Genomic DNA, 15,181 nt, shown 5'->3' on the forward strand with positions numbered 1-15,181 from the left:
GGCAGGTCAGCGGACGTAATGATTTTTAAATTTTTAGTATGCTAAACATAATGAACACAAAGAGAACTTACATATACATAAATAAACGTCCTTCATTTAAAGGCCTCAAATGACAACAACAATTAAGATAAATTGTATTCTTATATTATGCTTCGTATTGAAATATGAATGAATGAAAAATCATTGAGGCTTGGGCTGTCTTGCTACCAAGTCGTTACATAATGTTAAACACAACAAAAACATCCAAGTTCTAATAACTTATATTGGATTTAACCCCCCCCCCCTTCCCAAGCAAAACCAATAAGGGCAAACAATGCATGACATTTCATAAAATATTGCACTTTAGAATAAAAAGAAATCTGCAATGTTTAGGAAAATGTCTCTGTGCACATCAGATTAAAAGATTAAACATGGATGTCATGATTGTTATCAGCGTCGTGCCTAGTTAATCCATATCTAAAACACATACTGTAGGCCCATTTGCAAAATATATTTATCTAACAACTAATACAAATAAATTTTAATCCTGCAGAAATTCAAGTAGGTCACACAAAACTTAAAGATATATTTCTACTTCACTAAAACATATTCTTAATAATTCTTTTTAAAAAATAATTAAAAAATCAGCGTTGACAAATTTTGATTTTAGTAGCATCACGTTGACCGGTCACAACCACCGTGATTCCTATGTATTTATCAGGTACGCAGTACAGTTAAGGTGCGCAATACAAATGTCGGCGATTTTCTTGTATTAAAAATACATTCTTAATCAGAATGGCGATGCTTTGTAGTAATTTAATAAATATCGGACATATGTAATATAGTTATTAACTACGTATTGAGGACGACTAAATTTCCTAATTAGGCTTGTCACGTGATGTGGTAGTCACGTGATTTTACAAATATACTCGCAGTATATATTGAGGTTTCCTATAAATTTCAAAAATGGAAGGGCATAACCAATTAAAATTCCAGGTATAGCTTATCATTTTTTTTCAACATCCATTTTAGTTTGTGAAGTATAGCGATACTCTATGTATTCTACAATTTTATTGTTAAAATCATACTTGTAATATTGCATGATAATTTTTTGCAGGTCAACTAGATTAAGTTTAGAAAAAACAATTTCATTTTCAATTGTTCACCAAGATCGCAGCACTTTTTAAATATCTCAATTCTTCTTCAGTTTTTGTGAAAAAGTGTACTATAATTCATTGAGGGTATGCCCTTACACTACATCGATTTATTAGAATCCTAAATATCTGCAAATTTTGATTATTTAATTATAAATACATTTATCGTAATGAAAATATTACTTGATCATCCTCTCACTGCATACAAATTGGGTTGAAATTTAAGGAATGACATCACAGCGACAACTGCATTGCAGTGACTAGTTTATACCTTTCTAATTGGGATTATATGACAAAACAACATGTTATAGTACGTTTTGTTGTAGTTTCTCAGTTGATTCAATACCCAAGAGCATGCTCTTTGTATGAACAATTCCTAAAACGAGGTAAGTTTTTGACAAACAAGTTGATGAAATAAGAATATCAACAGTCTCGTTTGAAGTCATCATTTCGTAAGTTCTGTGGTCGATACAATGACCTTGTCAGCAAATACAATTTATCATTAAGTCAAATGCTGACTGACGTTTTTCATACTACATGTAATTGTTAGGCCGTTATTTACACACTGAATTGTCGACGAATTTTCCCGTTATTTACCGATCACGACAAGGAGCACAAGGCGGGTGTGACCGGTCGGCAGGGGATACTCACTCCTCCATGGCACCTGATCCCACCTATGTTTTTGGAGGTCTGTGTTTGCTCTGCTCCCTATTTGTATTCTTTTAATGAACTTTGAGCTTGGTTACAGTTAGTTATCTCCATATTTCATTTAATGCTCTCTTATAGTTTAAAATCGCAAAACATTTCATTTTATGGTATTTTTAAGAACTGATAATTTTGTATGATGGCTTTGTAATATATCAGTAAAAAATAGGCTACACCTCCTTTTTATATGCTTAACTGTGCTACGTAGACGGATCATTCCGTAGTCAAATTTAATATAAAAACGAAGGCCTAAAAAGTGTTATGACACTCTTCAGCCAAAATACGACCCAATGATTGGTTATATTTGTCATCAAGGTCATTATAACGACCATAAGAGTTTACAAAATGTTGATTTTAAACGAGATCGTTGAATTCCTTGTAACATCAACTCATCTGTCAGTATCCTTTCTTTGTTTAGAAATTGATCGTAGGCAGAAAATGTTCGTGAGTATCGAATAAGATGGGAAATGTAAACACTATACGCTGGTGATAGCGGGATATTACTACATAAATAATAAAAGTTGATGATGGTTAAGCTGAAGTAATCTCGTTTGTCTGACAATTAATTTGTTAGTTGGTCTTTATCCTCTATATCCAGTAAAACGTCCAAATATGAAACAGACGTGGCAGACTCTGTGGTGTCTTTTAACTAAAGTCCACTGGGATATATCGAGTCGACATATGCATGGGAGTAACTACTGTTTAACGTCCATATATCTGATGATAATAGACTTGTAGACGACATGGTCAAATGCAGAAAATCAAATGGGATGGGGGCATATCTTATCTTAAATTGAAATTTGAAAAGAAATTGACAATATTTATAATTTATATGACTTTAATAGCAAAAATCGTATTATAGATTGAAAAAAAAATAATTTAAGGGGATGTCCCTTAGATCCGACACTGATAAATAGTAGGCATTATTTATCTCTCTTTCTCTTTTGCGAAGAATCTTTGTTTTGTTTCCCCCGAACTGCAATCCAAAACCTTTTTTTTTTGCATTATCAAGTAGTAACTTTTTTCTTCGATCGGCTATTATGAACTTCTGGAAAATTTGTTCCAAAGGGACATATAAATATTCTAATTACATCGAACCAAGGGACATATAAATATTTTAATTACATCGAACCATGGAACAATGATCATGTATCAATATATTTCAGTCCAAATCCTGTCCGCCTCGGTAATGCAATTACTCTCCCAGGCATGATCGTGTTTTTACGAGTTGATGATCGTGTTTTTACGAGTTGATGATCGTGTTTTTACGAGTTGAGGTGGTCTTATTAAGGTCTTCCGTTTCCAACGGAAGACCTTCTACTGATTGTGACGATTAAGATTATTCTTATTATTCTTTTTTTTTTTTTTCCTAGACGCCAACTTTGACGCTTCATATCTTCCTCATTTTTAAACAGATTTTGTTCAAATTTTCAGAGCTTTTAGACTTTACAAAACACTGTCAGAATACTGTAATACAATTCGGAAATTACCTTCTGTTCACGAGTTATTCCCCTTTAATTGAATTTTGCATGCCTCCGATTTCCAGACAAAGGCTCAGAAATGGTTATAATTGGAGCACAAAACCCTTTGAAATTCAAAAGAGGAAGCATTGAAGTTGTGCACATGGGTTTTTGTTTTTTGATTTTTGCATTAAAAATGGCGCTAGAGAGGGGTCAAAAGTTAGAACGCGGAAAACAGCAAAAAATTTGACATATTTTCCTTTATATCTTGAAAACTAGAAATATTTTGTTAAGACATGTAGAACAAAAGTTGTGCATAATTGCAAGGGCTTTCATATTTTACTATTTAAAAGGAGCTGGCTCCTATGATTAGGGATCTTGGTCCCTTAAAAGTTTTTGCTTTATAACTCGAAAACGGTAAATATTTCGATCTGGATCTTGGGAACAAAATTGTTCTTTTACACCTTTTTGATCTATTGAAAATGTTGTTTTGTTCGAGTATACCATGGGTATTGCGTAATACGTATTAGAAAGCAGGCCAGGTAAACAGGTAACGTTTTTCATTCGGCAAGGAAATCAGACCTCCTCATGTGTATAACTTAAACAGACTTGCTATCAGTAATATACCCTGCGGTATTTAATGTTAATTTTCGTTTTAATAAGGTTTAAAACGTGGTTTATGGTTCACTATTAAATTATTTATTACAACTAGTCTTTCTTTTCTTCTTTTTTAAATTAGATTAATAGTGTTCAAAAGTGGAGAATATTAAATCTATCTTTCTATGTTTATTATTACAATAAACTTTGTAAGTGATTTTAAACTGTATGCATTGAATAATTCACGATCATTAGCTGTATGCATATTACGGTCTCCATGTTCAGCTCGATGTTTAGTTATGTAACCCAACGCGCGAATCCCACGCCTTTGATCGAGGTCACCAGTGTACTAGCCACCTGTGGCCATAAACAAAGCTAGTATTTGTGATCGCGTATAATGTCAATTTTGTACAAAGAGCTATTAATTTGTGGAAAGTTATGTTTTTGATTATATCGAATCAGTAAGATTACTTTACCGATCTTTTATAATCTTAATTCCAAACACTGGTGCATAAAAATCATTTTGAATTTTAATCGCTGTTTTTGTCTGTTCACGCAACAATACATTTAAAAAAAAGTATTGCTCTATCCCGTGTTGTATTTTAATTCATTTGCAATTGTAATTGAATGGGGCTTCGGTAAATAATTGTAATTACTACGCATGCTACGCACATATTATTTTTACCATCACTCTTGTGAATGTCCATTTATTATATATAGAATTAAATAAACATTAACATAAATAAAAATTCCTTCAAATATACATGTAGTATAATTCAAGTCTTTGTAATATAGCAAACAGTTTCATCCATCTCTGCCGCTTTGTGTCTTAAGTGTTGTAGTCCAGTCCTCGTTTACATACACGTGGCCACAGAGAGCCGCGGGCACCTCGATGTTGAACAAATTATTTTTTCTACTTAACTTGTTACTGTATGCGAACAAAATGATAAACGTGTAATTATTTATAGGTTCCCATTATTTTTTCTGAAAATCAGAACACATTTATCAGCTCTCTTAAGGTTTTACGGACACATACAATGTACACGCATGCAAGTACAGAACATGCACGTTTTATAAGTGCATATGCAAGAGCGCCCCAAATATATGCATATCGAGAGTTTGAAATACAGAAAAATTCTAAATCCCGTATTTTTTTTTCATTATTTTTGCAATAAAATATCGACTACACTGAAATGATTTTATTGATTTACAGCATATATTAAAGTGAATTATAGGTCCGCTGAGTTGATCATGAGTTGTTTTTATAACGGGTAGTCCTCCTGGCCAGTCATCGTCACGGTTTGTAACATCGTAATTACACAGGTAAATGCTAAGATGTCAATCCATATATTTTCCATAAGAAATGAATTACCGGGAGATGTCTCTTTTTCTCTGATCATATATTAATTGACAGCGTTTATGAACAGCTGTTAAAACACAGGCCTTTGTAAACCGGTAAATCACAAAAAAGAAAAACCCGAGACATAAAAAACAGAAAATATAAATGTCTCTGGAAATAACATTGCCTTTAGATAACTAAAATAAATTAATGTCCGCCGATTTTTGAATTAATCCGAACATTCATTGATGTGTACCGGTATAGTGTACCTGTACAGGCAGTGTGTATATTTTTATGAAGCCTTCGTCCAAACGAACAATATAATAAATCTTGAATGAATTAACTAACCCCTTCAGTACACACACATTCACCTATACCTGAGATCTAATCAAAATCAGATCTTTTTTACGGCCTGGAATTCTGATAGTCGCTGTATTTCTAATCTGATTGACTATACACGTACCTTTAACAAATATTCTTTAATTTTCTTCGGGACCCCTGCATCACTAGTCAGGTGCTGTACCGACTGAGCTACCCAGGCCGATATCCACGACCCAAACCATTACAGTTTAAATAATAATTAATAAAACTTTTCTTAACTAATATCTTCATTTTTTTAAAAATAAATTTTTAACTTAATTATAAGCAATCAATGCAGGTGCTCCACGTGTCAATTATTGTGATAGAGGTACTTACCACGTGACCTGATCATAATGCATTCACATTGGTCAACTCTGTGATGCATGTGTGTATTTATCAAACCTTTCAAACTATTTCCTCTTGACACCATCTTTAAGTGTATTAAAAAGTCAAGCGACTTCCTGTCAATTTTGAATATCGCCACCGCACGTGTATTTTGAACTTTGATTACCAATTTCATTATTTTCATCAATAATAAATATCCTTTTATTCTGTCATTTTCGGAATTTTAAAAACTAAACTTCACACAAAAAATCACGGACTTCTTGTTAAGTTATAATGCAAACAAACGACTGAAACATCTTGAACACAAGAAGGGTTGGTGAGGTGCATAACTACATGTATAAAATTAAAAAAAAGCAAAGGCGGATCCAGGGCCGGCGCGCCGGGCGCACGCCCCCCCCCCCCCTTTCCGTTCATTATCCTTAAATCAAGGAAAAAACAACTCTTATTTGTAAGAATTTGTCAACTTCTGGGGGCCTCGCCCCTGGATCCCCACCAGGGCTTTGTTATAGACCCTCTGGGGGCTTCATTGCAGCCCCCCCCCGACCCCTCCCCTGCCTTCTACTTTGCCCCCCCCCCCGCTATGAAATTCCTGGATCTGCCACTGCAAGGGGCGTAATAAACAAGAATAATATAACTTTGAAGGGATGTGATCATCGGTATTGGTACTTTTACCTATGATATATACACAAAGACCTCTAGATCTACACGACAGAAATAAAGCTTGAGCGGCAGCTCTGCTTTAAAACATGTATCTATTTTTCGGTACAATCATAGAAAATTATAAGTATTTAGCAAATCCTTGCTACAAAGCACAAACACCATAATATTAAACTTGACATGTAACTGAAATTATTCTATCAATAATCCACGAACATACATTGAAAGGATTATAAATATCTGTAGAAATTAAAAAGCAATTTGGAATTTAAAAAAAAAACTGTCGGGAGTTTCTTATTGCTGCTATTGCATTGAACATGCCATTTGATTGACAATCTCTCTATATATGTAATATAGAATTTTTTGTATTATTTTCATTTTTTATCTTAATAATTAAATATTACTGATTATTTCTATTTTTATCATTATTTTGTACTACACGTATGTGTTTGTGGTTTAAGTGCAAAGTTAGGCTGTAGATTATAAAACTATAACATATGCCAGGACAGACATTTCTACATGTTACTTTTCAAGGACATAGCATCGTTTTTGAAAAGGGGAGGGGGGGGGGCAGCCAGAGAAAAAGATTAACTTACCTGAAAAGACTTCACAAGCAAAACCAAAATAGGAAAATAGCTCAGAATCCTATTTCCTGTCGGAAAGGGGTGGGGACAACGGGACTATACTGCAACAAAAAGTCGGGGCCAACGGGACTTTCAATGAACATTACTAAAGTAAAAAATTAGGTCTGAAAAAAGGGGGAGGCTGATGCAACGTGCCTGCTCTTATAGCTCATGCTTTATTTGATCTGCAATATCATAAGTTTACTTGATTGAATATCTCGGAGTCTCTCTTATCCTTTCTACAGCCTTTTAGTTTGACCAACTATGCAAAATTTAGCCTTTTGAACAGTTGGCGTTAGGGCTTTCATACTTCACATCCGAAATTCTTTGTGACAAGACCTTTTCTTTGGAATAAATATTTTTGACCTTGTGACGTTCACCTTGGAGTGTGACCCACTTTTTAAAAAATCTAACCTTGGCAATACCTTTTGAACGGTTGGGACTAGTGTTTTCACATTCACAGGTGTATTCCTTGTGAAAACGCTGTTCATTGGATATCAACAATTTTTACTATTTGACCTTGACCTTGGAGTTTGACGTACTTTAAAAAAAATAAAAGTTTTGACTTTTCACCTTTGACCTTAGAGTTTGACCTAACTTTGAAACATTTTAATCTCATTCATAACTTTTCAACGGTTGGTGTTAGGGTTTTCGTATTTTTACATGTGTGTTTCTTGTGACAAGACCCTCCCTTGAGTACCGACAGTTTTGACTTTTGTCCTTGATCTTGGGGTTTGACCTACTTTTGAAAAAAAAGTTGACCTTTGTCATAACTTTTGAATAATTAATGCTAGGGCTTTCATATTTCAATGTCTATTTCTTATGACAAGGCATTCCTTTGGACACCGTTAATCTATCCTTGACCTTAACATTTGACTTGAGTATAAAAAAATTAACCTTTGCCATGCTTTTCAATAGTTAGTCTTATAGCGGTTTCATATTTCACAGTTATATTCACTGAGACGAGATCTTTCTTTGGGTAACATAATTTCTTATCTCTTGACTTTGACCTTGGAGTTGGATACGGATTTGAGAAACTTAAACCTTTGCCATAAGCTGCAATACCGGGGCATCGGTGTTTCACAAACACGTCTTGTTCAATATCCAAACTGGACAAAAACATTCACAATGAATCCTTAAATCATTGTGTGGAACCTGATAAATTATTTGACTCGATCTATGGTCTGAAAGAACATGGCTAACCTTATCCAATCAATAACTCACAGATTGGGATTTTTCTTAACCAGTGTGTGTTATGGTCTTGATGAAAGGTCATTTGGATGAGTTTGGATGAGAAGCTTTAAATTCGTTACCGTCTTTTTCTAGTGAAACATTGTTGGTATCATGCAGAGTGTGACATGGCCTAAACTCAAGTTCAAGGTCACTAAGGATAAGATATTTTGACTGGATGTATGGACTGTATGAACATGAGTGAATTTGAGAAGTTAGTAATACACAGATGGGGTTTGCTCATAACCAGAGTGTGTCATGACTTTCGCAAGGTCATTTGGACAAGTTCAAGGTCACATGCATTCCTTTATCGTCTTTATACTACAGAGTGAAACATTGTTAGTTGATACCTCTTACAAGATTGATTATAACCTTATGATATGGCATGACCTTGACTCAAGGTCACTTCTTCCTGCCTGCAGCTCCAACGGAAGACCTACTCGTTGCTTGCAACGAGCTCGGCTCTAGTTATTCTTTATTTTTTAAACTCTTTTTAGTCTGACATAATTTTGGGAAAACAATTTCCCTCAGATTATGCAAAGATAAGATACTTGTATATCTTCTTGCATATTTAATAAAAATGTCTAAAACATTCATCCATGATATACAACGTACATGTCCTTAAAAGAATAGAACAGACGATGGAGGAATTGAACCCGGACATGTCTGTCTGTAAAATATCACTGTACACCAGCAGTAGTAACTTCTCTGAACTACCCATACATGACATAGTATGCATATTGCAAACTTGAGCTGACATAACGGGGATTCAGAACTTATCATGCCTTTCATATGGCATGTAGAATTTTTTTAACATAAATTTTGAATTCATTTGTCTGGAATTTTGTTTTAAGCTTCAGTGTGCTGTTAAGATGGTTAACATTTCATTTATATTGTATTTTCTTTTATTTTCTTTCTCTTGTCTTATATGCAGTGTATACAAACATTAACCAAAAGAAAAATCAAAAACAAAAAAACAAAACAGAAAACAAAAAAGACAAAAAAACAACAAAAAAAACCCCCAAAAAACAAAAATGAATGTGAAATGCCCCCCGGTACAAGACTTAAAGATTGTGTATTTATTAGACTCGCATGAGTGATTAATAACTAAAGAAATAATTAAAGATATTCCATGTGCGTTTACAAGAGAAGTACGTTTTTAAAGGAATCCTGCTCGACAAAATACAATTAAAAAAATTACAATACAAATAGAGAATATAGAATACAAATAAAAGATATAAAATACAAATAGAAAATACAGAATTCGAATAAAAATTACACAATACGAATGAAAGATTTTACAATACAAATGGAAAATGTAGAAAAATATAGAAAACAAATCTAGAATTCTAAAATAAAAATGGAAATTTGTTGTACAAATAAAAAAGTAGACCATACAAATTATGACTTCCACAAATGTAAAAGATCAAATATTGCTACGTTTGACATGTGATACATTTAGAGAGTAAATCCATTGGTTTTATATGTTTATCGTTTTAGACTATTTTATTTTAGTATGAAAGCACAAAGAATATTCTTGTTTTGCTAAAAGGACACTGATTAATATAATATTTGTCATTATTTACAAAATCTTTAAACGTCTTTTTACATTGAAATCATTGAGGGGCATTGCTATTATGCAACACTATTTAATCTCTACAGAGTGTTAAAACACTCCATTTGGGTTTTATTTAAGCCATCAAACCTAAAAATGTATAGTTAGCGGGAATAAATCAACCATCAATAATTGTTATGTACTTAAAAAAAATCATTGTGTACTTTCTATAATTCCAACAATTCTGAGGATATGCATAGGAAAGATGTGATGTTTACGCTAGTCTCTGTCAATATTTGAAACTGTAAAAAAAATCAGTGCAAACATAATTCGCTTTCTAATATACACACTTAATCTCAGTATTGAAGAACAACAAAAGTAATAGAAGGATACGTAAGCAATGATGCTAGGTATATAACTGACAAATCGCTGTTCAAATGAAGAAAAAGGCCCACAAGCTTTGATAGAGTAAATTTAGACAGCGATAAAAATTCTGCAATGTTCAGAAGATCAGATTTTCCCCCTTTTCTTATTGTTAGCATTATACTGAGGTTATCCTACCAAGCTGATATGAGTTTTAATTTTGCGGTTAAAGTAAGCGATAATCCAACAACATCTTGTCTACCTTTCCACAATGTTCAAAATACCCTTGACTGTTTTTACAAGTGTTCTACTGGCCAGCAGACCTTGTACATGTTTAGCCATAACAATTTAGATAAGCGTTGTTTGTGCTGCAGCGATCCTCTCGGAACTCATTTCATTGGAAACGATTGGGAAACATTCACTCCTCGTAAGTATTATTTGGTATATTGTTCTATATTTGTAGTATACAAATGCTTATATAGAATCAATTTTGATTTGAGGAATTTCATACCTGCCTATTTACGAAAGGCGTTAAATGCGTTATATATATATGGAATGCTTCAGTGCTGATGTATTTTGTTTCAGTGTTTATTCATATAGGAAAATACTAGCTGTAGAGAAATTTAATTGTGTTACAATTCAAGGCTTAGCTTCATATTAGCTGATAACGATGTTTTATTAAATTAATGTCCCAAATGACGTGGCTGCTGATCGACACTTTGATTTTATATCATGAGTTGTTTTTTTTTAAAATCTAAATTCTGAGACATTGTACTACCTATATCTCACATTATAAACTATTAGAAAACCTAATAATAATGTTGATGATGATGATGATGATAATATTAATAATAATAAAAAAAACAACGGCTTAACATACAGATTTATTTATCCAAAGTGTTATTTATACCATGCTTTGTTTAACTTCAAAGAAACACGCATGACCATCAGGAATTATTAATACAGTTAAAATAAATTAAAATGCTGCAATAAAATAAGATAAGAAATATTATATCATTATGTGAACATCTACACAGTTTTTTTTTTTTAAATAATAAATGTATTCAGCATGTTTATAATTTAAATAGATAAATACATGTACAAGTATTATTTATGTGTGGAAATTATTAGCAGTTGAAATTAGGATATAAAGCTTATGATACTAACATGTTAAATAATGTGATTTTTTTAAAAGTTTGAATTATAAACTTTTAGAACACTTCTTTAAATCCGATTCCATAGATAGATGATTTCCATGCACACGTGCACAAATAGCTCTTTTGTAGAGAAAACACTCTAATACTGAAAGTTGTCAAATAGATTCCAGATAATTCATCAACGTTTTGCACAGTGTCCTAATTATGTTCATTTCTTATATTGGTCAGAGGATAAACGTTTACCGTGTTCTGAATTCATTCAGAAAGAATCATAAAAAAATGTAACAAATTAAAAAGAATAATTGTAAGTTGATGAATTTACTTCAATAATAAAGTTGTAATTCAGTTAATTACATATATATTTAAAAGGGAAAATATATTGTTTAAATGTCATAATCCATGTTAGCTGATCGAATGGAATTTTATTTTATTAACAGCTTATATTTTAATGCATCTCTGTATATCTTAATATAACTCATTTTGCTTGTTTCGCCCGGGGATTAGGCATCTCTCTTAATTTTTGGAAAGGCTTTTTCTTCTTGTAACACAAATAACTATGTCAATTGACTTCAAAACAATTTGTCAAAATTTTGATAGTTAATATCAGGCACACTAGATTTGAATATATTTAAAGCTTTTTTTTTCTTTTTTTTTTTAAAAAATATCAAATGGTATTGATAAGAGTATTAAACATTGGAGAAAATATGATTTAAATAAACTGAGAATGATATCTAAATATATTAATGTTAAATCCATAGAGTGTGTTACTAATTATACCTAAAACTCAATGTAAAGTGTAATATTGCAAAATGTAATAATCCAAAAGGTGTGCTAGAACATCATGAGTTATTCAATTCTACATTGACTTCAACACAAAATGGAATATAGCAAAGTATAATAACTGCAGTTTATTACACTCTGCTTCCTTATTACTTTTTGCATTGTAACGAAGTCACTTCTTCTTTTAAACTAAGTTTATCAAACTTGATTTCCCTTTCAGAAAAAAAACTTTATGAATTGACTTTGAGTCGAGAAATTTTTGAAATTTCATACATGTACATGACATACATGTGTTTTTTTTTTCAATTACTATCATTAATATATCACTGAATTACGCATTTACTTTATCTTAATTTTAACTGAAATATAGCTTTGTTATCGCTATATTCTTTACTCTGTTATTCTTTTTTTATTTGGTCTATAGCCCTTTACTTTACTTCACATCTCTATTATGAATAATTTTGTTAGAAATAATTTTACTGTGTTTCTTTGGCAGAATATACTGTGAAATCACTAATTAAGGGGGGAAGGGGGCTAATTTCCTTTATTCATTGTTTGAAAAGCCTTAAATATCTATGGTCCTTACAAAAGAAGAAGGTACAGTTTTGGCTTTATTATGCCCTAAAAAAATTAAATAATATTTGCAAAAAGTTTTGAAATTGGCTTAAATCTGTGTTGAGTATATGAGTGTGATAAATCATGAAAGAATATGGCATGAAGGATGACAATTTTGTAGATATGACGTCATTAATTTGGTACATTTCTAAGTTTTAAATTGACAAAGCCTCAAAATGACTCATTTCAAGGGTTATTAATCTCAAGAAATAGTGTCCACAGCCGTCGCCCACTTCAATTTTCGGATATGTTGTGTAAAATTCTTTGAAAAATCAAAGTTCTAAAAATCTTTGTGGGCGATGCATGTGGATTATATTATCTGAAAGAAAACTCCACTGAAAATTGATGCCTTCTGCAACTTTTTGAGAAAATACGGGACAATACACACGTTTATGACGTCACAATTAGCATTTAGGAAGTCATTTATGAAAAAAATGATTTGTTTCATCTTAATGCATGGAATTTCAACAATTCGGAAAGCATGAGTTTTAGTTTCTTGCATCACTTTCATATCTTAGAAAATGACAGGGCCAAAATTGTATTTATGTACCTTGTTCTTTGAGATTTCAATTTTACAACAACTTAACTCTCCCTCAACCAGGAAATCAAGACCCCAAGACCCAATATTTTCCCTCAAACCACGAAAATTTTACACCAAGAATGAATGTTATTTAAGATCATAACATTGTTATATCTTTTTCCTTTTCTTTACAGCTCCCTGCTCTTCGGGATATACTGAATATCATAATGTCAATATTCGGATTTGCTTGAAATATATACCTCTAGCAGCGACATACCCAGAAGCTGTCTCAAGGTGCAAGGCTGAGGGTGGTGATCTTATCAAAATCGATTCTTCAGAGAAATATGAATATTTCAAACAATATTTAGGTATAACTTTTAATGTTCCCCGAAATAAAAAGAAAAGGAAAATGATTTTAAAGGACAACTTGAAAAAAAAAATCAAATTAAATTTTACTTATTTAAGAACTATACCAAATAGCCGAAATGGTTGATATTTCTTAATTTTATTTCATTTTGAAATAAAATTTGAATAAAATTTCAGATATTGTATAAACAAAAGTTAATCTTCCTACTACATGTACCATCATTTCAGGACAATATGCAACTGATATCCACATCCAGGTCTGGGTCCAGGGACAGGCTATTTTTGGACAATGGCGATTTCATGATGGAACCTTAATACCAGAGATTTGTGCTCCTACAGGGTCTGGGGATCCAGATCAGACTCATATGAGGGCCATGAGCATGTACCACTTTGCCTGTGCTGACACACCGCCATCCCTACCATATCATATAATGTGTGAAGTTCAACGTGTATTTTTTCGCTTTCAGTGACATGTTCTTGCACTTTGCTGTATATATCTTTTCCAACGAGGATGTAATGGTCTTTTATGTTTGTGTTTCATTGTCATCTCCCTCGGGAGATGACACATTAAGTTTGAATCACCGGAAGTAAAGTCCTAGTGTAAGCTGCCATTGATAAGCTGGTGGTCTGGCAAAGGAACTGATGATGACACGATTTCTAAATATAGAGATGTAAACAAAATTGACCAAAGTCTGTCTTATTATTATTAAATAAAATGGTCCATCTTAAAGTTAAAGTAAAACTACACCAGTGTTCATTAAGAGTAATAGAGGTACGTAGGATCACTTCGGTGGTGGTGGGTCTTCATTTAACGGTTTATGTACATAAACATTGAATCTAGGTTATTGCGTAAAACGACTGTCAGCGCGCGGGGATCACAATACACAAAACATGGCATATTGAATGTATAAGCCAAGGCGTGGATCCAAGATTTACTGACGAAAGAAAACAGTGAAAACATTTAAATAACAACTCACATTAAATGCATATATACAATGGCAAAAACTTTACTTTTATGTACACTTTAGTCAGTCGATAATTAATGCCTTATATATATGAAAAATGAATCAAAAAATAAATAAATAAATAAATTTCGAAGAAAAGAAATTTTACCTGAAAGCACAATTTAGGCAGAAACATAAATGTCTCTGATTTAAGTAACTCAGTGCTGTAGGCATTGGAATAAAGACCATAAAGAATCATTATATGAGTATTTTCTCGGATGTGTGCAGTATATTCTTTTTTATTTAAATTTTCCCCTGTAGAAAAGTATTAGGAAAAGATACAGTTTTCTTTACCTGGCTCAGATTTTAAGAATTAATAAACAAAGCAACTGTTTTCATTTTCTTTATGCAATTCTAATTTGCGTTTTTTGT

Source organism: Saccostrea echinata, unplaced genomic scaffold (genome assembly GCF_033153115.1).
Source record: "Saccostrea echinata isolate AGI-Se365-2 ecotype Australia unplaced genomic scaffold, CSIRO_AGI_Sech_v1 ptg000033l, whole genome shotgun sequence".
Taxonomy (NCBI): Eukaryota; Metazoa; Mollusca; class Bivalvia; order Ostreida; family Ostreidae; genus Saccostrea; species Saccostrea echinata.